At 43.5% G+C, this 24,957-nt stretch overlaps 1 pseudogene; it reads left to right on the top strand.

The window, feature by feature from the left end:
* The first annotated feature begins 14,778 nt into the window (after nucleotides 1-14,778).
* Nucleotides 14,779-15,442, top strand: LOC102915187 (elongin-C pseudogene; annotated as a pseudogene).
* The last annotated feature ends 9,515 nt before the right edge of the window (nucleotides 15,443-24,957 follow it).

Raw genomic sequence — 24,957 nt, 5'->3', positions numbered from 1 at the left:
ATAGATAAGCTGGTTGGTTTCATATCTTGACCATTCTGAATAGCACTGTAATAAACATTTGAGTTGTAGACATGTCTTAGATATGGGGGGGGGGGCGTTAATTTGCTGTGCCAACACACCTGGAAGTAGTATAGCTGGATTTCATGGTAGACCCTTTTAGTTTTTTCAGGAACTTCCTAGTCTACACCATAATAACTGCACTTTTCTACACTCTTCCCAGCATTTGATACTATTTTTCTCTTTAATTAGTGCCTATTCCAACTGGTAGGAGATGGGAAACTGATTTGAAACTCCAATTCTAGCTCCAGATAAGCTATCAACAATAGAAACAATCAGTTCATGTGCTATTGGCAAGCTACTTCCCCACACTTCCTTTCCTAGGAATTTACAACACAGTCCATGAAAGAAAGTCAAGCCCCAGCAGAGGGACATTATAGAGTGTAATGGGTAGCCATTCTAGCTTTGGTCTGGAAGTTCCAACCCCCATTGAGGTTTTTGTAACTATCATGCCCACAAGGCAGGGCCAAGGGAGGGCCTGAAGACCCAAGATTGGGACGTGCTGCACTCTCTTGCTGCTGGGAGCCGGGATGCTAGAGATGGATGGAGGAGAGTTCTCCAGAGAACATCGCCGGACTACTGCTGCATCCTTCCCAGAACCCTCAACCTACCTATTCCTTCATTTGTAAGTTACGCCATTAAATAAATCTCCTTTTAACTACGTGGATAATAATTTCACCAATAATAGAGTGTAACATGCGTCCCAGAATCCAGCACACAGAGGCTGAGTTAATGACTCAAACATTTAGCCCTGAGAAATCTCACTGAAAACAAGAACATTTGAGGATTCTGGAGAAGAGGGGCATCACAAGTGATCAAGCGATAAATGATGGACCAGTAATACAGCTCAACGGGGAAAGGCATGCTGTGGGATGTTTTGTATGCTGTGAATATGTGTTGCTCTGATTGGTTGATAAATAAAATGCGGGTTGGCCAGTAGCCAGGCAGGAAGTATAGGCGGGGCAAGGAGAATTCTGGGATGAGGAAGGCTGAGTCAGGAGATGCCAGCCCACCATCCAGGGAGCAGCATGTAATGACACAGAGGTAAAGCCATGGAACATGTGGTGACATATGGATTAACAAAAATGGGCTGAACTTAAGTGTAAGAGCTAGTCTGTAGTAAGCCTGAGCTAATGGCCCAGCAGTTTTAATTTATATAGGCCTGTGTGTGTTTATTGGGTCTGCGTGGTTGCGGACTAGGTGGGATACAGGAAAACAGCAGCTACAAAAGCACTTGCTGTCCAGTGTAATGACTTTAGCTCAATTCCTGGGACCTTCATGATGAACAGGGAACTGACTTCTACACATTGTCCTCTGACTTCTACCAGTGTGTGTGGTTCATGCCCCTCAACCAAATAAATAAATATAATACATTTTTAAAGGGGGATAAATGTCAGGACACAGGAAAAGTATATTGTTCCTTTTCTATTAAGAAGGATTAAAAGGCCATTAGAAGCTGGGCAGTGATGGCGCATGCCTTTAATCCCAGCACTCGGGAGACAGAGGCAGGTGGATCTCTGTGAGTTCGAGGCCAGCCTGGTCTACAGAATGAGTTTCGGCTCAGCCAGGGCTGTTACGCAGAGAAACCCTGTCTCAGAAACAACAAACAAACAAGCCACTAGAAACTGGAGTGGGGAGGCAGAGAGGTGAGAGGATAGAGGGGTGGTATAAGGGAATGGCTTGCTTGCGACACTTGCCTGTACTGTGGATTGACCGGAGAGTCCAAAAAGGACACAGCAAGGGGACACACTGGACTCTGAGGTGGGCACACTGCTCTTGGAGTGTGACTGCACCTTCACTGGACACAGAAAGCAAGAGATGGCCCCTGGACAAATGGCTAGCCTGCAGGCTGCAGGGAGCCTCCTGTCCCCACCTCCCCAGGGCTGGGTTGCAGAATGCACCGCGATGCCTGGCTTTTTGTGTGGATTCCAGGGCTCCAACTATGGTCCTTTGACTCGGACCACAAACACTTTGCCATCTGAGCTATCCTCCAGTCCTCGAAGAGGTCTGCTTTCAAGGACCTTCTAGGATCTCTGGGATGGCGGAGTATGAAAGGCAGGCTGCCGCTTTTGAGAGTGTTCTGTAGTCATTGATCTTGCCTATCAATGCATGTACTGCTGTGGTCACCCATTCATCTTTATGTTTTTATTGTTTGAAAGAGTCTAGTGTTTGTATGTCTGTAAGTGTGGTTTGCACATGCCAGAGGCATGCGCTCGGCCAGAGGACAGCTTTCGGGAGTCAATTCTTTTTACTATGGACTCCAAGAATCAAACCTAGGTTGGCAGACTTGAACAATAAACACTTTTATCCACTGAGCGAGCTAGCCAGCCCTCTACTGGGAAAAAAAAATTGACATTGAGATTCCTTGATGCAGGAAGAAAACGTTGTTTTTAATTCTTTAAAATTGAAACATGGAGCCGGGCGGTGGTGGCGCACGCCTTTAATCCCAGCACTCGGGAGGCAGAGCCAGGCGGATCTCTGTGAGTTCGAGGCCAGCCTGGGCTACCAAGTGAGTCCCAGGAAAGGCGCAAAGCTACACAGAGAAACCCTGTCTCAAAAAAAAAAAAAAAAAAAAAAAAAAAAAAAAAATTGAAACATGGATAATAATGCCCTTGGGGCAAGTGAGCAGAATTGACTTTTTTTTTTTTTCTATTTAAGTTCAGACCCAAGCAGAAGACTATTTTACAAGACACCATTGGTGACTTGGTGGGAGCAAGAACTCAGGCCAGCATCGTTGAAACTCTGCATCTCTCCCAGAATAGAACCGTGAAAAGGAGAGTAAGCAACTGCTGGTGTCGGGAGGGGCACTGGATAGCTGTGTTGTACGGTTGCCATGGATGAACACAGCAAACACAAATAATTCTCGGGGAAGCAACTGTCTCGGAAGAAGGAGATGACAAGCGAAGTCGCTAATGTTGCCGGCTGCCGTCATCTGTTTGTACAAGAACACTGCCAAAGTCACCTCCAAGGGCTTGGGGTTTAGGTCTCAGGAGAGTCTTCTAACTTGAGCAGAAATTGAGAAGGTGCTGGCTGAGGGCTGCTGGCCTTGAGGCTGGTTTAACAATGCGCTCTGGGCACTGAAAGCTCATGGGAAGCTTCCAGGACCATTTTGGGTGGCCAGCTTTTCAAACATGGACTCCCTATCAAACAAAGTGGAAAGTGAACCAGTGGTAATAAAGCCACAGCCGAGTAGGCCCACCCTTGCAGCTTTTCTCAGTGGAAGCAAATGAGGAGGCATATGCCTGCCTTTTGCTCAGATCCATCCACACTCCCCATATAAAGGGGCAAGCTTGCCTTCCCAGGGCTGTTTCTCCATCGAGTAGTCGGGGACCACTACAGTTAACCCTCCATCTCTCTGGGCTTCGCAGCCTCTGATCCAGTCATCTGTAAGTTAAACCTGAAAAGACCAGAGTCAGCACCGGATACCTCAAGAAGATTTATGTGCCCCAGAAGGACTGAGGGAGAGGAATAAGAGACAAAGACAGGAGACAGAGGATGGACAAGGGAGAAAGGGAAAAGGAACAAGGAAGAGGGGACAGGATATTTGCCCCAGAGGGACAAAGGACTGCCTCTGGATAGATGTGGTCCATAGGCAAATGGCAGTTTATAAAGGGAAAAGGGAAAACCCTGGGTTAGGATGAAGTATTTAATTTTGATTAGGTATGTTAATTAGATGAGCCAGAAGGGACTTTTGATTCCTGGACTTCAGTACTTTGATAGCTGGACCCTGGTGGTAAGCCTGAGGAGGAGGAAGTGGCCAAACAAGGAAATAGACCTTGGGGGCTAGTGTTAGGAATGGCTTATCCAGGAAGAGGGAGTGGGAGAGGGGCAAGGCCTGCCAGAGCCCTGTTTGCCATGCTTGGGTCTAACAGAGCCCTTCAAAAACCAGTTTTTAGCCGGGCGTGGTGGCGCACGCCTTTAATCCCAGCACTCGGGAGGCAGAGCCAGGCGGATCTCTGTGAGTTCGAGGCCAGCCTGGGCTACCAAGTGAGCTCCAGGAAAGGCGCAAAGCTACACAGAGAAACCCTGTCTTGAAAAGCCAAAAAAAAAAAAAAAAAAAAAACCAGTTTTTAAATATTAGCATCTATACAGAACATACATAGTCTTTTTTCTTGTGAGGTTTTTCGTTTTTGTTTTAGTTTTGTAAACAGGTGTAACAGCCAATCTCATAGCACTCACATATCGCATTAGGCATCATGCTTCATGTAGTGGGTTTAAAGTCTGCAGGCGAGTGTACATATGATCTATACAAACATTATACACCACTTTGAGAACCTTGGGTACTGGTGGATGTTAGTGTCTGCAAGGGCTCTCCAACAATTCCCCTGTGGATATCAAAGATGATTCTATTTTCTGCAAGGTTGGCCTCATTGCCTGGATATGCTAAATCCTTTAGCCACTGAGGATATGGTTAAATTGCTCTTGGTGTGCATGCTCCTTCCCGGTTTCTGTTCTGGGGATGGGCAGGACAACAGCACACCTGCAAAACCAGGCTATCCTTACCCCTGGGGTTATTAAATGTGATAGTTAGTTTTAATTGTCCACTTGACATAACCTAGAATCACAAGAGAGTCTTAATGAGAGATTGTCTAGATCACATGGGTCTGTGATCTGTCTTGGTTATGTTAATTGAGGTCATAAGGCTTGCCTATAGTGAATGCTGTCCTTCCCCAAGATTGAGTCCTGAACTTTCCAAGAGTAGAGAAAATGAGCTGAGCACTAACAAGCTTCACGCATCCATCTCCCTCTGCTCTTGAGAATGGATGTGACTAGCTGCTTCTAGTTCCTGCCTTGACATCCCTACAACAATGAACTGTAATCTGGAATTGTGAGTCAGATAAATCTTTTCTTCCCTTCTCCAAGTTGCTTTTTGTTAGGATATTTTGTCACAGCTACAGAAATGACATTAATACACAGGACAAAAATCAGTGGTGTTATGAAGAAGAAATGTTCCCCTCCAGGATAGAGCAAAAGAGGCCAATTTCATTTACTGTGGTGGTAAAATAATTCAAAAGAGAGAAGGAGAAAAAAGTCCAGGACTTTTTCAGTTAAGCAATAGTTACTGATTTTTTTTTAAATGCACTCCACTTATGTGGGAGAGAGAACCACAATTAGACAGACATAAGATAAAAACAATGGATATTCAGTGAGGTGCAAATATAGAATTATGTTTGAATCTTTCTATTGCTGTTAGTACCTGATGATGAGTGGTTGTCTGAGCTTGGATCACTGGGATAAAACACCATGACCAAAAGCAACTTGGTGAAGAATGGGTTTATTTCAGCTTAAAACACTCAGATCACACTCCATCACCGAGGAAAGTCAGGCAGGAACTGAAACAGAGGTCATAGAGAAGTGCTGTTTACTGGTTTGCTCCTCATGGCTTGCTCAGCCTGCTTTCTTACAGAAACCAGGACCACTTGTCCAGAGGAGGCACCTCTCACAGTGGTCTGGACCCTCCCACATCAATCATCAATAAAGAAAACGCCCCCATAGCCTTGCCTACATGCCGGTCTGATAGAAGCGATTCCTCAGTGGAGGGTCCCTCTTCCCAGATGACCCTAGCCTGTGTCAGATTGTCCTGGACACCCAGATTGGGGTCAGATAGATATCAGTAAGTACCGCCTACAATATCAGCATCTAAAGAAATTCTACGAGAAGTAGCCTATCTATACAGTTAAAACTAAACCTTTCTCACTCAGTCAAAATGAACAGATTTTATTACAACACATGGGAATGGAGAGGGCACTTCTTATTTCTGAATGAGAAGTCCCTAAAAGACATTGCATGGAGGCAGCCATCGTCACCTTTCTTTGGGCCTCCCTGGGGGCTGCCAATCGCTGAAACATTCACACCCACGTGTAGTGGTTGAGCATGTATGCTCACTGGCATGAGGACAGCCATGGTGGTTGACGTACTGTCACAGGGAATCTCTCTGTTCTTATCTTCTTGAAGGAAAGAATTCAGTTGAAAATACAGTTTAGGCAGGGCTTGTTTAACAAAGCAGAGTAAAGCAAATACTCCAAAGAGAGCGGAGCGTCATGCCTCCAAGCAGACGGGCCACAATGCAGTCAGTGCTGCATTGTGAATTTAAAGAAATTGTTAGGACTGTTCATGAGATCCAAAGGTGTTCATGGGGTAAGGTAGCCCCTCTCAAACCATGGTGGACCAATGTCCCTTTTAGAGTATTTCTTCCCGTGATCCTGTAGACCAGTGATTCTCAGCCTTCCTAATGCTGCAACCCTTCAATACATTTCCTCATGCTGTGGTGACCCCCAACCATAAAACTATTTTCATTGCCACTTCATAGTTGCAATTTTGCTACTGTTATGAATTTTAATGTAAATATCTGTGTTTCCGGATGGTCTTAGGTGATCCCTGTGAAAGGGTCGTTCGACACCCGCCCCCAAGGGGTTGCGACCCACAGGTTGAGAATCGCTGCTTTAGACAAACCCATGGGGGTGGGAAGGGATGTCAGAACCCCAATGCAAATGATTATGCCACCTTCGAGGGCCAGCCAGGATGATCTAGGGTCTTTGCTGTGCATGTGTGCCAAGTGGGAAAGCTCCTCCGTGGCTGAGTTTTCAGTGTAGCAGGAACCTACCTGCAGCTCCAAGGATGTCTCACCACAGGGGGCATCTGAACTTTAGGATCAGAGCCACCAAGATGCAGGAGTTTCCTGGGTTACCTCATGTCTAACTTCTTGCCTCCCTAATATCATTGCTGTTTACTAGCCGCAGGGTCTCATGGGAGGGTCTTTACAGTTCTGGGCTTTGGTTTCCTCCATCTTTGCACCTTACACCCCTGGGCTGAGCTGAAATGAGAGTACATCTGGAGGAGGGGGGCACAGGAATTGGAAGCGGAGCTCAGCTGGAGATGTTTGCCCAAGGTTCCACACCAGCATGATAAACAAACATTACCCAAAAGGCAGTTGAATGGCACCTGGGAGGCTGCAGCCCTGCAGAGCCCACACCACACCCACACATTCTTCCTAGAGCTGGCAAGAGCTGAGCAGATTCATCTCTTTAGCTCTATTCCCTTTGAGATATGAAGCGCAACGCCTAAGATTTCTAAAGAGGACATTGATCACATTCTGGTGAGGGCTGCTGGTGAGGGCATTTCTGAAGATGCTTGGTTCCTTTAAAAAATGACCATGTCAATGCAGTTTAAAGAAGATTATTCAATTACGCTACACACTTTATCTTAATAACAGTCATAATTGGCTCTTCTGCTTTTCCCCCTATTCTAGAATCATGTCTACTTAAAATTGTCCTTCCACCAGTTGTGAAACTTAGCCAAAGGCAGGAGTCTACTAGTTCCCTGGGTTCCTGTGTGCATGCGTGCATCTGTGCATGTGTGTCTGTGTGTATGAACTTCTCTCTTCTGAGAACTGAGTCTAGTGAGCGGGGAGCCCTTTCTGGCCAGCAGCTCAGGCCCTGGAATGCAGGCATTCAGCATCTGCTGCTGTCCATGACAACTCTCTGTAGGCCTCCCAGCTCTCCCCAAACCATGCCTTCAGCTGGGCTGTCACACTCTTTAGCCTTTTTAAACTTCCCACAAGGAATTCTTCACATAACAAATTTCTCGGTCTTGTTCACTGTAGTCACAAACACATTCTCATGTGGTGGTCTCAGAGAAGCTGTTCGGGAGGACAGAGACCCAGGGAAACATCCCAATCAATGAACTGGACTGGACCAATCATCCACTCATGTTCTACTGTAATGGGGAAGTAGCTTCCCTACCAGCACTTATCCAGCTTGGAAGCACATTTTCGTCCCTTGTGGTGGTTGGAATGCTGTTTGTCATCCAAAGGATAAGGATAGGAGGATTTATTTCAAATGTGACACCAGTGACAGGTCACTGTGACTCTTTCAGACCTAAGGCCCACAGGGAGATGAGCAGGTCACTGAGCACTTCCCCTGGATGGACTTGATGGAGTTCTCCTTGGACCAGGTCAGTCCCCAAGAGTGGTTTGCTATAAAATCATAAGCCCAGTTGGGCATGGTGTCACACCTGTAAGCCCAGCCTATGAGAGGCTAAGACAGGAAGATCCCAAGTTTCAGGCCAGCTTGAGCTACATGGCAAGTTTAAGATCAACCTGGCTTACACAGGAGGGCCCTGTCTGAAAGGCTGATGGCCCCTCTACAGCCTCTAGAGTCTGGTCTTAGTACACGGCACTGATCTTTCACACAAGCCTCCTTCATGGAATGTCTCCTCCCTTGCGGTGATATTTCCAGAGGAATGTCACCAGTTGATAGTAGTGACTTGATTTTGAGCTTCAGAACTGTGAGCTAAATCAGCCTTTTCTTTTTATAAAGTACCTAACCATGAGTATTTTGCTACAGCAACACAAAATGGACTGAAACATTCATCTTTGATTACCTACCAGATTATGCTTTTCATGACAGACTCTCTAAAGACTAGATAGACACACCAGGCAAGCACTGAACCCCTTCTGCTGTTCTTCAGCACAGGAGATTATAGGAGCTCGTGATCAACTACAGAGCATTGCACGAGGCATAAACGATGCCTTTGTTCTCAATGGCTTGGTTATACAAGCTGCATTAATAAAGTGACAATAAAGGCTAGAGTATTGTGTCCAAGATAAGAGTGAGTCAGGTTCAGTGGTGCATGCCTATAATCCTGGCATTTGGGAGATGAAGGCAAGAAGATCAAGAGATCAAGACTATCGTTGGCTACATTACAAAATGAAGGCCTACTTGGATAATGCATCTCAGAAAGCAAGCACATGCTTTGATACACGTTGAGGTTTGTTCAGTTCTTATTGGATCAGCCATGTGAGCCTGTCAGTGTGTGTGCATGTGTGCATCTGAGACAGTGGTCATGATGCTGAACATCTTATGGAACAAAAATCAAGGGAAAATAAATAATGATCCATGACAAGTATGGTTCTCTGTTATTCAAGGACATCCTTCTCTCTCGGCATGTCACTTCCTTCTAAGGCCCAAGAACAAGCAATTGCTGAACTCAAAGATTTAAAAAACCTTAGCATAGTCATTCCACAGTTTCTCTAGCCTAGAATCCCCTAACCTCCCATGAAAATGTGTTATTGCCTGTAAATCCTAAAGATGGGTGAAGAAGATGGGGCCTATTCCATGTACCTCCACACCTCTCCATGCCCATAGGCATCTTTAGAAAGGTGCTCAAGGGCATTTGGCGCTTGGATTCCAATCAAATCCTTTTTTAAAAGAAAGTAAAATATCTGGGCATTAGGCCTCATACTTGTACTCCTATCATTTGGGAGGCTAATGCAAGAGGACTGATGTGTTCTGATCACAGCTTGGACTATATAGTAAGAGCCTATTTTAAACAAAAGAAAGAAAGAAAGAGAGGCAGGGAGGGAGGGAGAAGTGTTATGGGATAGTTGTACACTGTGTGAAGATATATTGCTCTGATTGGTGTAATAAAAGACTGAACTGCCAACAGCTAGGCAGGATTTCCTGGTAGAGAATGAGGAAATAAGAGATGAATTTAGGCTCATGAGAGACACCATGGGAAACAGAAGAAGCAAGATGGGCAGTACATGGCAGAACATAGATTAATGGAAATGGGCTAATTTAAGTGATAAGAGCTAGTGGGATAAAGCTAAGCTAAGGCCAAGCTTTCATAATTAATAAGTCTCCATGTCATTATTTGGGAGCTGGTGGGACAGAGAAAGACTTGTTTCAGAGAAGGGAGGAAGAGAGAGAAGGACAGGAAGGAATCAAGGAAGGAAGGAAGATAATTGAGTAAGTCCTCATTTGGATGAGCTGTCACAGTCTGCTTGGACTCTGGTTCACTTTCATTGGAGTTTGGTCTTCTGCCCTCCAATTCTTTGTCTTAGGATCTCTGGACTTACAGAGTACAGGAAGAATCCAGTGAACTTCTTCATTCTTTCCTCTAAAACTTTGGAGTTCCATTGTCAATGCAGGAAATGGAGGGAGGGGATCAGGGAAGCTACAATATGCCCCAACCCTAGTCAAAGTACTATAGGCAACCAAGAATGCTAAGAGTGGGAGAGATGGTCTGGATAAGCAATATCTAATGGTCAGCCCTGAAATCATATACATATAAGTAACATTTATACAAACTGAGCAGGTTGTATTTATATTTAGGAGAGAGAAAGAAAGAGAAGGACAACAGTTAAAGGGAAAAGAGGCCACATGAATTTGAGACAGAACAAATGGGGACACATGGGAAGGGTTGGAGGGAAGAAACAGGAGGGGGAAAGATGTAATTATATTTTAATTTCAAAAAATAAAATAGATCCAACCAAGCTTTCAAGCAGTCAGACAGTATAATCACATCTGAGCATTATCAAGAGTTTCCAGTGTTAACAAGTAGAAGATAGAAAATTGGGCTGAAGAGACAGCTTAGTGGGTAGAGTGTTTGCAAGCACTAGGACCTGAGTTCAGTCCCCAGAAGTCATGTAAAAGCCAGGTGTGACAGTGTGCAACTGTAGCCCCAGCAATGGGGAGGCAGAGGTGGATCATGGGAGCTTGCTGGATAGCCCGTCTAGCCAAAATGGTGAGTTTCCAGTCCATTGACAGGCCTTGTCTCAAAAAAAAAAAAAAAAAAAGTTGGAGAGAGAAAGAAGAGACTCAAAGTTGGCCTTTGACCTCCGTATGCTCATGCATATTCTAGTACACCCATGCACACACATATGTACACACTTGAAGTGGGAAGGGAAGGGAGAGGGAGGGAGAGCGAGAGAGTGAGAGCACAAAGTAAGACCTGGAAGGACCACATAACTTTATCATGGGAGCCTTGGTAAAGGCCTGAAGGAATGGAACAATGCTTTTGAGATTCTAAGGGACAACGTTTTCCATCTTAGAATCATACACCAAGCCCAACTGTAGATCAGCTGTGAGGACATAAGAAGGACTTTTCGAAACATGCACACCCTCAACACAATGGTCATTGTCCTTAAAACGTATCAAGTGACGCCCAGACATTAATTTCTGTCCCAAAGACTAAACCAGTAAAGGATCAAGGAGGGAGTCAAGAGGGGTTAGGATGTTGGCTGTGCACAGGTACAGAGCCCTGTACATCAGTGGGACCACAGACACTGCTCTAGAAAAGCAATGGATCAGAAGCCCAAGGAAAGACAAGACAGCCTGTGAAAAACTGGAGCTGAGTGTGGAAGCTCGTTCTCGGGTTCCTCGAGGCTTTACCCAGCAGGTCTGCATAGAGCATGATCAGGACCACGGGCCTGAGTGCAGGTGTCTGAGATGGTCTGCACTTGGCTGTGCTGGGGGAGGAGGTCTTTTGCTCCACCCCTTGGTGTCTCTATAAAAACCCTGGGGCAGAGACAGTCGGGGCCTATGTTCCAGGCCCTCTCGAGGCTGTCCTTTATTTTCTATCTGTTTATCTCCGCAAGATTCTCCACTATCTAATATTTCCTGCGGCTCGCACTCAAGAAAACTCTGGGGAACTGTGGGAGTGGTGGGTAAATGCTCCACAGAATGGTGCCATGAACAGGGACTAAAGAAAAAAGAAAAAAGGGACTAAAGGAAAAAAGGGGGGGACAAAAAAGGGGAGACTAAAGAAAAATGAACAGGGACTAAAGATAAAGGAAAATAATAGTTTTATTACAGAGTTTTTGGTGAAAGTGGTGAGTCAGCCCTGCCAGTGGAAAGGCATGCCGGTGTTATGGAAAATATATATTTTATATATATTATTGAGAGGCAGGGGTTTTATCCTCAAGAGAAAAGGAAAGCGGACTGGAAGGATGTCCGATGCTGCAGCGAAATTCTCTTCTGTCAAAATTTTCTATCTTCTATCCCTTTCTCAATTTCTATCTGTGAAAAATAAATATAAGGTATAGGGTAGTAATATAGTTTAGGAAAAACTTAGAAGTGTAAGATTGTGTAGAAAAAAATAAGTAAGACAACTAGACAGAAAAACTCTTCAATTTTCTCACTTTGGGAGCTATAAACGCAAACTGGGGGAAAAAATCTTTCTTTGGGCTTTCCGGGTAGTAAAAAAGCTCTGAGCTTATGGAGAAGAGAAAGTTTCCTATGGAAGCTTTTGACCTGGGGACAGCTGAAATGCTAAGTTCAAGCGGCAGGAGAAAGTGTTTTCTCCCTAAGGCAAAAATGGGGTTGTAAAAAGCCAAAAAGTTTAAAGTTCAGAAGTTTTGGGAAAAGTTGGTCTCTCTCTTGGAGGGGGGGGATCTTTCTCTTAAACTATAAAGCTTTTCTTGGAAAATTTGGGGAGAAAATCTCTCTAAAAGAGCTATGGAAACTGACTGGCTAAAACAAATACAAGCCCGGAGGAAAGTTGCTATCAGAAATGTCAGCCTCAATTCGCGCTAACGAGGCAGGTGCAGTTCTGATCCGGGGCCAGTGTCAAATGAAGGAGGGACACCTGTTGAAGCCAGCTGAGGAGAGACCAGAAACCTCCCAATGTCCCATAGCTGAAAATGTAAAGTGCTTGTTCAAATCTCCCGTTGCAAAGGCAAGAAACTTTGTTCAAACCTCCCAGGCAAGTCTGGTAAAAGAGCACCAGTTGACTCTCAGACCTGAAAAGAAATATGGGAAATGATATAAGGGACTGATATTATTATGGACTGATATAAGGGAAATGCATTCTGGGAAACATAGTTTTTCTGCTAAAGATGGCGACATTGTCCTGAAACACTTTTGTCAGCTCTAAAATTAAAATACAGCTTTTAAAAGAACAAGGAGGAAAATTGTCTAAGAGTTTAAGTGTCAGTTCCATTGGAAAAATTGAAAGGATATGGAACTAGGTGTTCACGGTTTGGGGCTCCATTGGTAAAATGCCTTATTTACCCTAATAGCTGTGCAAAGTTTTTACGGTAGTTGGAAGACAAAAAGCTACCTATAAGAGCAAACAAATCACTTTAAAATCCTTAAAATATCACCTAATAGCTGTGCAGTATTTGGCGAAGAGCTTTACAGCAGCTAAATACAGTAATTTCACCCTCAGCGTGAAGTGAAGTTTTTTGGTAGAACAAACCAAAAATACTGTTGTTATAGAAACGTTTGTCTGAATTGAAGCACTTAGGGGAGCTACTATGAATTTGGGTGAAGGGACAGCCTCTAGTTAAAGACTGTCTACTGCTGACAATGCATCTCTGCCGGTCCGAAAGGCTGAGAGAACTTTGGGATGTGGCTTCGTCCAGAGAATGTTACAATCCCCTAGCAACAAGTATCACAACTCTATAATGACAACACTCACTAAATCCCAGTGCTTTATAACAAAGCTAACTATGAACTCTAAACTCTAGAAATGATATACGTACTTCCTGTCTAGTTAAGAGAATCTTTCTAATAGAGATGGTGACAATAATTAAGAGTAAGAGGTAGAAAAAGATGAAAATAAGATATGTAAGTTTGTAAAAATACTGTCTTGTTAGATCTGTGTTAAGAAATCTTTAGGTGTTTGCTAAGTTAAATATATGCTAATGGTAGCTCTATATAAGTTTGTAAAATAGATCTATAGAGTTCCTTTAAAAATATAAGCTAGCAAGAAGTATCTAAGGTAGTCTTAAGACATGTAGTAATAAGCTTGTAAGATGCTAGTTGTAAATGTAAGTTTAAATAAGAATAAGATGGAATGAATAATAAGAAATATATTTGCGCCGGGCGGTGGTGGCGCACGCCTTTAATCCCAGCACTCGGGAGGCAGAGCCAGGCGGATCTCTGTGAGTTCGAGGCCAGCCTGGGCTACCAAGTGAGTTCCAGGAAAAGGCGCAAAGCTACACAGAGAAACCCTGTCTCGAAAAAAAAAAAAAAAAAAGAAATATATTTGCTAAAGTAGTTCTATAGTTTAAGGAGTATAAATAAGTAGATGTTAATACATTATATGTGAGTTTGTAAAAATGTGTAAATGTTGAATGTGAGTCTAAATGCTTTGCAAGGCAAAATATGTTATATGTGAGTTTGTGAAAAATTGTGAACGTTAAGTGTGAGTCTATTAATGTATATGGTGAAAGAACCTGAGACACAGAAGGCAGTGTCCTAGTAGACTGCAAAGTAGGCAGTCTGAATGGTTTCAAAAGCTCCAGAAGCCGCTAAGAAGCTAAGAATGGTGGATGCCAGAACTAGCGCAAGGCATCCGCAGCTGAGATCCATGGAAAATTGACGCAACATAGAAAAACCTGAGCTAACATCAAAAACAGTGCGGGTTAAAATACTACTGTACCTAAAAAGGTCACTGGCTTGAGAATAAAAGTTCAGAGATGCTTGTTTGAACAAAAATTATTAACTGCAAAAAGTTTTGGTTAAAAAACGTCTCTTCATATTTGGAGGTGAAAGCCTGATACCAGAATTTATTTCTTGTTTGAACTTTTTGAACTTAAAATGAGATAAAATTACAAAAGGATTTTGGTTATGGATTTCTTCATATTTGGAAGGCTAGTACCAAAATTTATCATTTGAATTTTGGTACTTAAATGAAATGAACAATAGAGATTTCATTGCAATGGGACAATTTTGAGTAATGACCTAGGAACAGTTTTCTGGAATTGGGTTAAATGAAGAAATTTATTTCTACCTAGAATCAAGATGCAGTTTTGTGTATGCATATATGCTTTATTAACTTGTGATTCATGAATTGTTTTGTGGAACTGTTTATGTAAAAATGGAATTACTTAAGGAACTGGTTTTGTGTTACAAATGGAACTGTTTAAATGGAAAAGTTTGGGTTTTCTAACTAGGCTTGAGACTTTGCTTAAAAAGTTACAAAGAGGTGGCGGTACGTGGGGACACGGCACGGTGGCTGCGGGACTGGCTAGAAACTACTAAAGTTCCTGTGGGATCAAGTAGAATTTTATAAAAACATAATGGATGGAGAGGAGAAATCCTATGGTGACTGTGAAGGCCCTGATGCCATGTATGTCAAATTAATATCTTCTGATGGGCATGAATTTATTGTAAAAAGAGAACATGCGTTAACATCAGGAACAATAAAGGCCATGTTGAGTGGACCAGGGCAGTTTGCTGAGAATGAAACCAATGAGGTCAATTTCAGAGAGATCCCTTTGCACGTGCTATCGAAAGTATGCATGTATTTTACCTACAAGGTCCGCTGCACTAACAGCTCCACCGAAATTCCTGAATTCCCGATTGCACCTGAAATTGCACTGGAGCTGCTGATGGCTGCGAACTTCCTAGATTGTTAAATAGAATAAATTATAATAAACTGTTCATTTTTTCAGTATTCAATACCTGTAGTTCAGTTAGTCGTTTTTCCACATATAGCATGTTGCCTGTATGAACTTGAACTCTAAAGTTAATTGCTGAGCAGATTCCTTCTGTCATTTGCATAGCAGAGTTGAAATTCGTTTGCTACATCAACAAATTGAGGACATTCACAAGCCAAGAAATAAACAAATGATGCCAGTTTGAAAAAAAAAAAAGTTACAAAGAAAAGGGAGAGTCTATGTAATTTAAAAAACATTTTCTTATTTGAGTGGATTAATGTTTTGTTAGTAAGAAATGCAAATGGGTATACTAAAATTTAAAGTGTAAAGAGTTTTATAAAACTCTTTTGGATGTTTTGCTAAAAGTTTTCAAAGTGATAATGGTTAGATTGAAAATATTGCTTTTCAATTATGGGTTTGTAGGAATTGTATAAGTTTGGGTTCCTCTAACTAGGTTTGAGTTTTTGTTTAAAAAAATTATGAAGAAAAGGAAGAGTTATGAGATTGAATTATGTTCACAGAAACCTATTGATATTAATGCACCCTGGTTTTGTGGAGTTAAGGAAATGTTTAAGCTTGATGTGAATACATCGAAGTTTTTCCTATGTTCTGTTAACAAGACAATTCAAATGATTGAGTTAAAGTTGTAAGACGGAGAAAATTGTTGACTATATATAGCACCATATATGCTAATTCAAATGATACTGTTAAGTTTGCTTTGAGTTGTAAGATTGAGAGAATTGTGACTATGTATAGCAATATTTATGTTAACCTGTTAGTGGTAATGATGAAGCTAAGGGATTCTTTAAGTTTGTAGTCGCCTTAAGAGTTTTTGGTTTAGAAAGGGCTTGAGGCAGCTAAGACTGCTGTAGTCACCTTGGACCTAATTCAAAAGAGAAATGCCATCTTTATCATCCTCTACTTCCATATTGGGAGGTGTAACAGTTATGGAGATTGCTATAAGCCATTAATAGTTATTTTTTTTATATATTAAGAAGGGGGGACCTCTGGGAGCCCGTTCTCAGGTTCCTCGTGGCTTTACCCAGCAGGTCCGCATAGAGGATGATCAGGACCACGGGCCTGAGTGCAGGTGTCTGAGATGGTCTGCACTTGGCTGTGCTGGGGGAGGAGGTCTTTTGCTCCACCCCTTGGTGTCTCTATAAAAACCCTGGGGCAGAGACAGTCGGGGCCGTTGAAATAGGTTCCAGGCCCTCTTGAGGCTGTCCTTTATTTTCTATCTGTTTATCTCCGCAAGATTCTCCACTATAAATCTTTCTATCTAATATTTCCTGCTGCTTGCACTCAAGAAAACTCTGGGGAACTGTGGGGGTGGTGGGTAAACGCTCCACAGCTGAGTTAATGTGGGAGCCCACAAGATTCCGGCTTTATGCCTTGATTCCCTCTTGACTCAAGGTCAGAGAGTTCAAGCATGTCTTTACTCTTTAAGGCTGGATAACAGGCTGTTTGGCCAAAGGCATGGCTATTAGATGTCTAACTTATCAAGATTGGGTAACAGGATGTTTGGCTAAAGTCATGGTTATCAGGTGTCTTGAAAATTAAGGAGGTCTTTACACTTATTTGTACCTTGAACCATAGTGTCCTTGAGAGGGGGAGGTCTTTTGCCCCCCTTGCTTTGGATATAAAAGGGCCCTGAGAAATAAACTTGGGGCTGCTGTGGTATTGACTCAGATCCCTCCCAAAGCTATCCTGTGTCTCTGTCTTTTTCTTTTATGTCTATGTCTCTGTGTTTCCTATCTATTATTTCTCAGTCCTCACTCCCCTATTCAGGGCTGATCAACAGGTTGGGCGAGACCTGGCAAGTTAACATGATGACAAAAACCAAGGAAAAACAGAAGTTGGTACAGAAATGAAACAGTAATCTAAATTTACTGCAAGGCCCAGAAAAGAATAGCATGCATGTAGTTGTGAGGATCTGAGTGTTGAACTAGTTATCTTGTAGCGTATTTCAGGAGATAAAAGAACTGGAAGAGCCTGCGTGCGTGTGCAGATGGGAAAAGGAAGCAGGAGAATAATCAGCGTTGCTAAGGGAAGGTAGCCAGCCACGGGGAAAAAGAGCCGTTGGCAGGGCATTTGGAGAAATAGTGTCTAAGACCAAACAGCTCAGGCACACACAGATGGCTCGCTGGTGAAACTAAGAGTGTCTGTAGATCCGACAAAAACTCTAGCGAGGACAAACATAGGAAAAAAGAAAAAGCCAACAGTGCATTTGTGCCTACACCTTAAAACCGGGGAAATCTGGATTTAATCTTTACACTGGTAAAATTATTCTCCAAACTGTATGCAAAAAAAAAATTAGACATATACACTTAAAAATCATTGGAATGAGAAGTTATTAGAATTTTCTAGAATTCCAAACTTTTGGAACTTGTGGAGATTATGAAACGTATTAGAAGAGGAAATAAGAGCTCCCGTTATGAAACAGAGCGGACTAAAGACTCACATGGTTTTCATGAAAATACAAATCGTGAGTTCAGGTTGGACGATGCTTCAGTGTTTCCGGTGGGGTGTCCCCACAGAAAGCAATCCAGGCTGCAGGCTGTTTCTGTCCGTACCACAGCATAGTCTCACGTCCGCATAACAAGGGGTAATGTGGGGACTTGGGCCACATCGGCTGCTTCTCCAATTCCTCGATCACTGGTGTGTTATTACTATTGCGTGTCTCTGCGGGTAAGGCTGTGTGCCACAGCACGTGTGCGGAAGTCAGGAGACAACCCTGGGAAGTGGGTTCTCTCATTCCACCGTGGGGTCCTGGGATCAAACTCAGGTTGGCAGGCTTGGAAGTGCCTCTACCTATGCAGCCAATTGGCAGCCCACTTTTTCAGTTTCTCGTTCATGATTGGCTATCATCTCAACGTCAGGGGTACACAGACGCTCCTGCCTCAGTTTTCCAGAAAGCTCAGGGAAGGAACGGTCGTGAGGGACTCACTATGGCAGAGGCTGCTCAGGAGGGGGAAAATGCAGGAACACAGGCGCTTGGGTGGCTGGGGAGAAATGGAGCCGACTAAGCAGCAGCGAGGATCCCAAGTGAAAGATGAGTCATTCGGGACCCAGCTTAAAATGTGGAAGCAAGCAAAGAGCCAAAGGGAACTCAGGCTCCATGACTGACAGCGCATCCTGTCCCCATCTGTTTGGGTTTACTGCTTTGCACTGTGCCAGCAAAGTTGGAAAATGCATAAAACAACCCCGTCCCATCTCTGGCAAGGAGGCTAATCAGAAGGAGAATATAATGAAGCCGGTCATGGAAATGGCGGGGGCGTATCCTGTGGAAATCAAAGCCAGCAGGCATGAGCCAGGACTGCTTCTTTACAAAATACTCCTGCGATTCTCAGCGCAGCATCCTGAAAAGGCCCTGGGAAGAGAATTCTGGACCACTTCCTAATCCTGAAAACTCGGTGGCAGATTCTCCTAGAGAGACTGTCGTTAGAAGTACCCGGCTGGGATCTTGGTTGATTTCATTGGGAGTCAGACAGGCATCAACCGGAAGTGGGAAATTAGACAATGAATGCAAACCTTTGGACACTGGAGAAATCAGTCTCCAACACACCGTCCCTTCATCTTTTGGGTTTCCTAACTCTTGGACTCCTAACTAGCACTGTGTGTTTCCACAAGGAAAGCAGGGAGAGGAAGCCAAGCCTGGTCCCTTGCCAACAAGTCTCAAAGGACACAAAATGTCACTTTAAAGGATCCACTTTACTAGAGTGTTTTCAGGGACTACACACAGTTGAGGGTCATACTGGACTTGGATAATACCAAAGGTGCTGAGCCATACAGAGATGGAAAAGATCTGATAGCCACTGTGGCCTCTAATCTTGATGGAGCAAGGAGAAGAAAACGTGACCAGAATACAGTAGCTACAACTTAGAAGTTACTGCCTGAACTGCGTGTGTGTGTGTGTGTGTGTGTGTGTGTGTGTGTGTGTGTGTGTGTGTGTATGTATGTGTGTGTTGGGGGTGGTGTTGGGGATGGGAGGTATATCTCAACTTCTCGCTGCACTTGCACTTTCTTGCCCAGACTTGGCAATCTACTGAGAAGCAGAAACCGAAACGTGGAGGGTCAGTTTCCCCAGTTCCAGACAGAAAAGTAAAGACTGGACCTGTGAGGATGAGCAGAAGAAAACGAGAAATAACTCGTGTACCTTGTGTTTAGACCAAAGCTGTTGATTTAGGCTGCATCTGAAATGAAATGGAAAGGTCCATAGGTGCATGTATATGTGCATGTGTATATGTAAGAAAGAGATGTTGGATGGTGGTGGCGCACGCCTTTAATCTCAGCGCTTGGAAGCAGAGGCAGGCAGATCTGTGAGTTTGAGGCCAGCCTGGTCTACAGAGTGAGTTCCAAGACAGCATGGACAACAGAGAAACTCTGCCTCAAAAAAAACCCTCAAAATAATAATAATAATAATAATAATAATAATAATAACAATAACAATAACAATAATAATAGATGTCATTGGGCACACACCAAAACAAAACAAAACACTAAAAACATTTGTGTAATTAAGCATCTCAGCTTGCACATAGTCAAAACACAAACCATTTTAGGCTACAAAACTATGGGGAGTTCATAGCATACTGGGCCCCCCACACCCTTCAAGATTCCTATACCAGTACAGATTGAGGTGTCTATGTTAGTTCCCTCCAAATGAAAATAAAAAGCCTGTCATGTTGAGGCCAGCTTCGTCTACACAGAGAGTTCCAGGCCAACCAGATCTGTGTATGTGTGGTTAATATTGTATTGAGGGTCTTATGTACGGGCAATTTACATCATTTTGAAACTCTAAACACTGCAAAGGCAGTGAGCACCTGCCAAGAAGTACTAAAAGAGCAACTCTCACCAGCAGAGTAAAACCCACGTAGTGAGAGAAGCCAGCACTCTGTAGAAATAACTGCTTCTAGGGCTGGAGCAGGGAACACACTTCTGGAGCATCATCCTGTAGTCTTAGAACAACTTTGAATCACAATGACTCAGAGGCTAGCCTGGGCTACCTAGAGGAAGCCTGTCTGAAAACAACAATCATAAGACACAACAAAAAGTTGGAAGCCTTTACCAGTGATCAGGCAGGCTCCTTACTGGTACACTTACATGATCTTACATGGCTGGGAAGTTTCTGTTCTCGGCTGGTGGACTAGCCATAAGAGCTGAAAAGAGCAAGTGAAATAAATGTACATTTGAGCATAATCTTTACCAATGAGACCAATCCCTGCTTTCACTAAGTTGCTTGAAGATTGTAGGAAAAATTATACTGCTTTGAGTTTGGAAGAAAGTTGTCTTACATTTAAACAATTACAGACGGCTGCCTCATTTCTTCTTAATAACATTATTAAGACCACAGTGATAGCATCAATGTACCACGTGCTGCCATGATTCCTAAAACTTTTTTTTGTCTTTTAAATTATAATCGTGAAAAATCAAATGTTTCTGAGCAATCCCTGGATTCTGATATCACAGGCTGCAAAACACCAACCAGGGCCTTTGTCATGGAATACTGTAGCAAATAGGTCAGAGCTGAGCTGGAGGCAAACATCTCAGGCAGCTGTGAATGTCATCGCAGGCTTGCAGAATGGCATCAGGTGCCAGGTGTGCTCCCACAGACAGGACTCCTCCAGGTGTCCTCCCCCAGGGCAAGCTGCACACCCCCAGGGGCCGCTTCCTGGGAAAGGCCGCATGATGTTGTGGCAGATGCCTAAAGCCTCTGACCCCATTGGTAGAATGAAGCAAATGCTGACTTTCCCTGTTCCCAGCTTTGCAGTTGGCAGTAGGAAGGAGCAAGAATGCATTTCTGGAAGCCAACCAGACCCAAACCCAGAGAAGGAAGGAATGTCATTTTTTTAAATGTCAAAAGTAAAAAGAGAAGCCAAGTATTCATTAGATAAGAAATACATTTCAGAGGAAAAAACATGCCAGGTGAAACCATAATCTACGTAAACCTGACTAAATAAATGGCCAGCTGTAGCCCTGGGACAAAGAGTACTAACAGATCATCCAAATTCTCCATCTCATTTCTTCTGTGAATATTATGTCACTCAGCTGGCTGTATACTTACTTTTTCTTGATCATAACTATTCAGAATATACATATTTTGAAAAACATAGGATTATTTTAATATGACTTTCCTCAAATTTTTATTTACTTAAAAAGCATTTAAGATTTTACCTGATTACAAAGTTTCCAATTGGCCAGAAACATAAAATCTTAATTTTCAGAGAAAATAGATTCCATGCATTTCCTCACCTTGTATGTCAGAAAACAATCGAGATTTTCAGCCATCTTGCACCTTTCAGGTTTGTTAAGGGATTTCAAATACTGTCAACTTTCATATCAGGATCTTTGTTTTCAAAGGTGCTAAGTGTGCATGACTTCCCTCAAGGCAGAATCGCCATGGACCCAAAGCCACATTCCTGAAGGAAGCTCTATCTACCGTGGCTAACTCACATCACCTTAGCTGCCCCCAGAATCCATTGGTACATCCATCTCACGGGCAGATCTAAAAGACGAAAAGGTAAAAAGAGCCTGCTTGACATGGATTTGGTACCACCGAGCACAGAACGTGTCGCTTGTTCTCTGAGGAGCTTCCAGGACACAGCCTGACAGTGGCTCCCCCGGAGCTATTTAATGCAACTCAAGAGCGATGCCAGCCTCCCAGGTGCCACTTTAAAATGACAAGCAGAGGCTTGTTGTTCTCCCCAAATGGAGGCAACTTCCACATTCAAAGTCCATGCAGAGCAGTGCCTACCAGTCACAGCTCCTGCTGGAAGAACAGTTGAGCTGATCCTGACAAAGGACAAGACCTTGCTTTTTCTCCCTGGTCCTCTTGTTAGGGCACCCTGACTGGATTCAGGAAAACGAGAATGACATAAACAGAGGAATTGGAGGCGGAGGAGGAAGAGGAGGAGGAGGAGAGGAGGAGAAGACAGGAATTTGGTTTGAAAGAATGAGGGTTCAAGGTACAAGTCTCCTCTTGAGCGGTTCTATTCCTTCTCTGCCTCAGCTCTTCTCTCACTTGCTGAGCGGCAGGAGTCCTTTCCATGGTTTCTGATGGAAGTGCTCCTCTAAGCAGGATGCCTTGTGCCAAGAAGACCAGGATGCATGTCTCCTCGACCACATAAGGACAAGGGGCTTGAGAGCAGAACCTACCCCTTCATGTGTGTATCTCAAGTGTCTTCCCAGGACGGGTCCTTTTTACAGAGACTCTTCAGTAAGTGTTGAGTTTAATTTGAGTGAAGGGCAGTGGAGTAGAAGTAGCTCTTACAGTCTTTCCAACCCTTCTCCCATGATGTTTGCTGAACTTTATGTGGGTTGTTATGTTGCAGATGTATCAACTGGGGCTGAGAATCCCATGACCAGTTGTTCTTCTTGTCTTGATCAATATGGTTTCTGTAATTGTCTTCGTCTGCTCCAAAGACAGGCTTCTTTGGTGAGGTGTGAGAGCTACACCTACCTGTGGGTATGAAGAATAAGTGTTTAGAATGTAGTTCACAATTATGCTGCTTTAGGGAAGTGGCCATAGTAGGTTCTCACTATGACCTCACATTGAGCTCACCAGTTATGGCTAGTTGGCTAGGTTTCCAGTACCAGCCATGATCTCCCTGTTAAATGAGCCTTAAGTCCAATTAGACATCCATTGGTTACCACCAAGATATGAGTACCACTATTACACCTTTATAGATATCTTGCCCTGCTGGTGTCACTCCTGGATAGGACTGTTGATTGCTGTCCTCCCTTGGGAGCTTGGGTAGCATCTTCTTAGACTATAGGTGCAAGTCCTCATGGAGGGGGCTCTCAGGTCAGATCCAGCGTGGATCCTCTGAATTCCGTGTCTCAAGTGCATGATACTTTCAGCAATAGAGACTTGTCTTCAACCTCTAGTAGGTAACCAGGGGCAACAGCAATGGCCTATATTGATTTTGAAGTCTCTTGAATTTCTATGAAAGGTTTTTCAGGCCTATCACTGGGATTTCTGGTACACAGTCTAGAGTTCGTGGGGGAACATTATCATCGCAAGTGGTATAACTTTATCTAATCTGTATACATATACACTTATATTATTATATGTCATTTAAGGGAAACATAAAATACTGAGTCCTTTGGGCTTTTCACACATCTTTGGTATTATTTATCCCCCTTCCCTCCCTATCCTTCTGTATTGAACTCTCCCTCTCCTAGAGCCACTGTTTTTCATTTTCCCCTTCATGGTATGTCAATTTTTAAAAGGTACTTGGGTTCCATCATATTTACTCACAAGTCATTTCTTCATATAAAATGAAAAGTGTACAAGAAGAAAGGGACACAGGATATAGCTCGGTTGGTAGAGTGACTGCCTAGCATGCACAGAGCCTTGTATTCGGTTCTCAGCCCCCTATACCAGGAAAGCATGAGGACACATGCTTATAACCCTAGCACTTGAGATGTGGAAGCAGGAAGATCATAAGTTCAAAGTCATGCTCAACTACATAGTGAATTCAAGTCCATTGTGGGATACATGAGACTTTCACAAATAAACAAACAGGAAAGGGAGAAAGGACTGTGTTCTGTTGACATGTGTAGTCCCCAGCCTGAGTCTCTAGCGGTAGAACATCCAAGGGTAGAGATTGGTTACATCTATGTGAATTGTATTTTGTGATTATTGTCACCATTGTTATTTATGTCCATGTGGTGCTATGGATAGAACAGAACCCAGAGCCTAGTGCAGACCAGGCAGTGGTGCTCTACCACTGAGCTATGTTCCTATCCCAGACCTCAGGAATTTAACTCAGACTTTCCATACTTTTAGGAAAAACAAGGGTATCAGTAGGCACTCTGAAACTTCACCTAGAAAAGCCATTTCAAAGACACAGGATTGAGCAAAAATATTCTTTGATTGTCCCAAAACTGTTACTATGTCAAGAGAAATCTAGAACAGTCAGTCCTCTGCAAATGCATGAATAGTGTAACCACTTAACAAAAAGCATCATGTTTTGTGGATTCTCTGTAGATGTTCTCCAAGCCACTGAAAACCAAGTCCCCTCTCCTATCGAGTTACACCAGAATGCTCTCCTCACACTGCTGTGACAGTGTCCAGGTCACCAGGCACTATAGAAAACACATTAGCAAGGGGTAACAAAGAGCCAGGCATTGCTGAGCAGCCATTGTTCCACGTTCTCCATTAGCAGGGATTCCCATCTCCCTAGATATGGCTTGCCAACGTCCTGCCTTCTGTGCGAGCTAGGATCACAATTCTTTGCCAGCAGGTGGTGCAAAAAGCATATCACAGAAATATCACTCATAGAAGCAGTACCAGGACTTCTGGTGTGGGTGTCCTTGGTGCCTGAGGTCAGTGCTCCGGAAAGAGACGATGACCTTGGCATTCAATGCCAATCCGTGCCACTTCCAGCGTGAGTCGCCTTTTCTCTACGCTTTCTCCTTTGCCAGTTGAATGGATTTGGTTAACAGATAATCCATTTTGAAGGCCTCAGACTTGCTATTTGCTAGCCCTTTCTCATCCTCTCTGTTCTTAAAGTTCACTCCACGCCTGCGCTATATCCTTAGACATTCCCCAATGGAGAAGAGGGGTGTGACGCTCAGTGACTTCTCCATTTGGTAGGTTCGGGATTCAATCAGGGCTTCCCAATTTACTGGATCTGTGTACCAGTCTTCTTTATCTACCCTACCTCTGCCCCTGTTTCCCAGAGATGAATTCCAGCACATCACAATAATTCAGATACAAATTACTA

The sequence above is a fragment of the Peromyscus maniculatus genome, chromosome 9 (genome assembly GCF_049852395.1).
Source record: "Peromyscus maniculatus bairdii isolate BWxNUB_F1_BW_parent chromosome 9, HU_Pman_BW_mat_3.1, whole genome shotgun sequence".
NCBI lineage: Eukaryota > Metazoa > Chordata > Mammalia > Rodentia > Cricetidae > Peromyscus > Peromyscus maniculatus.
Note: the sequence above shows the minus strand (reverse complement) of the source record. Positions and strands in the feature narration are given on the sequence as shown.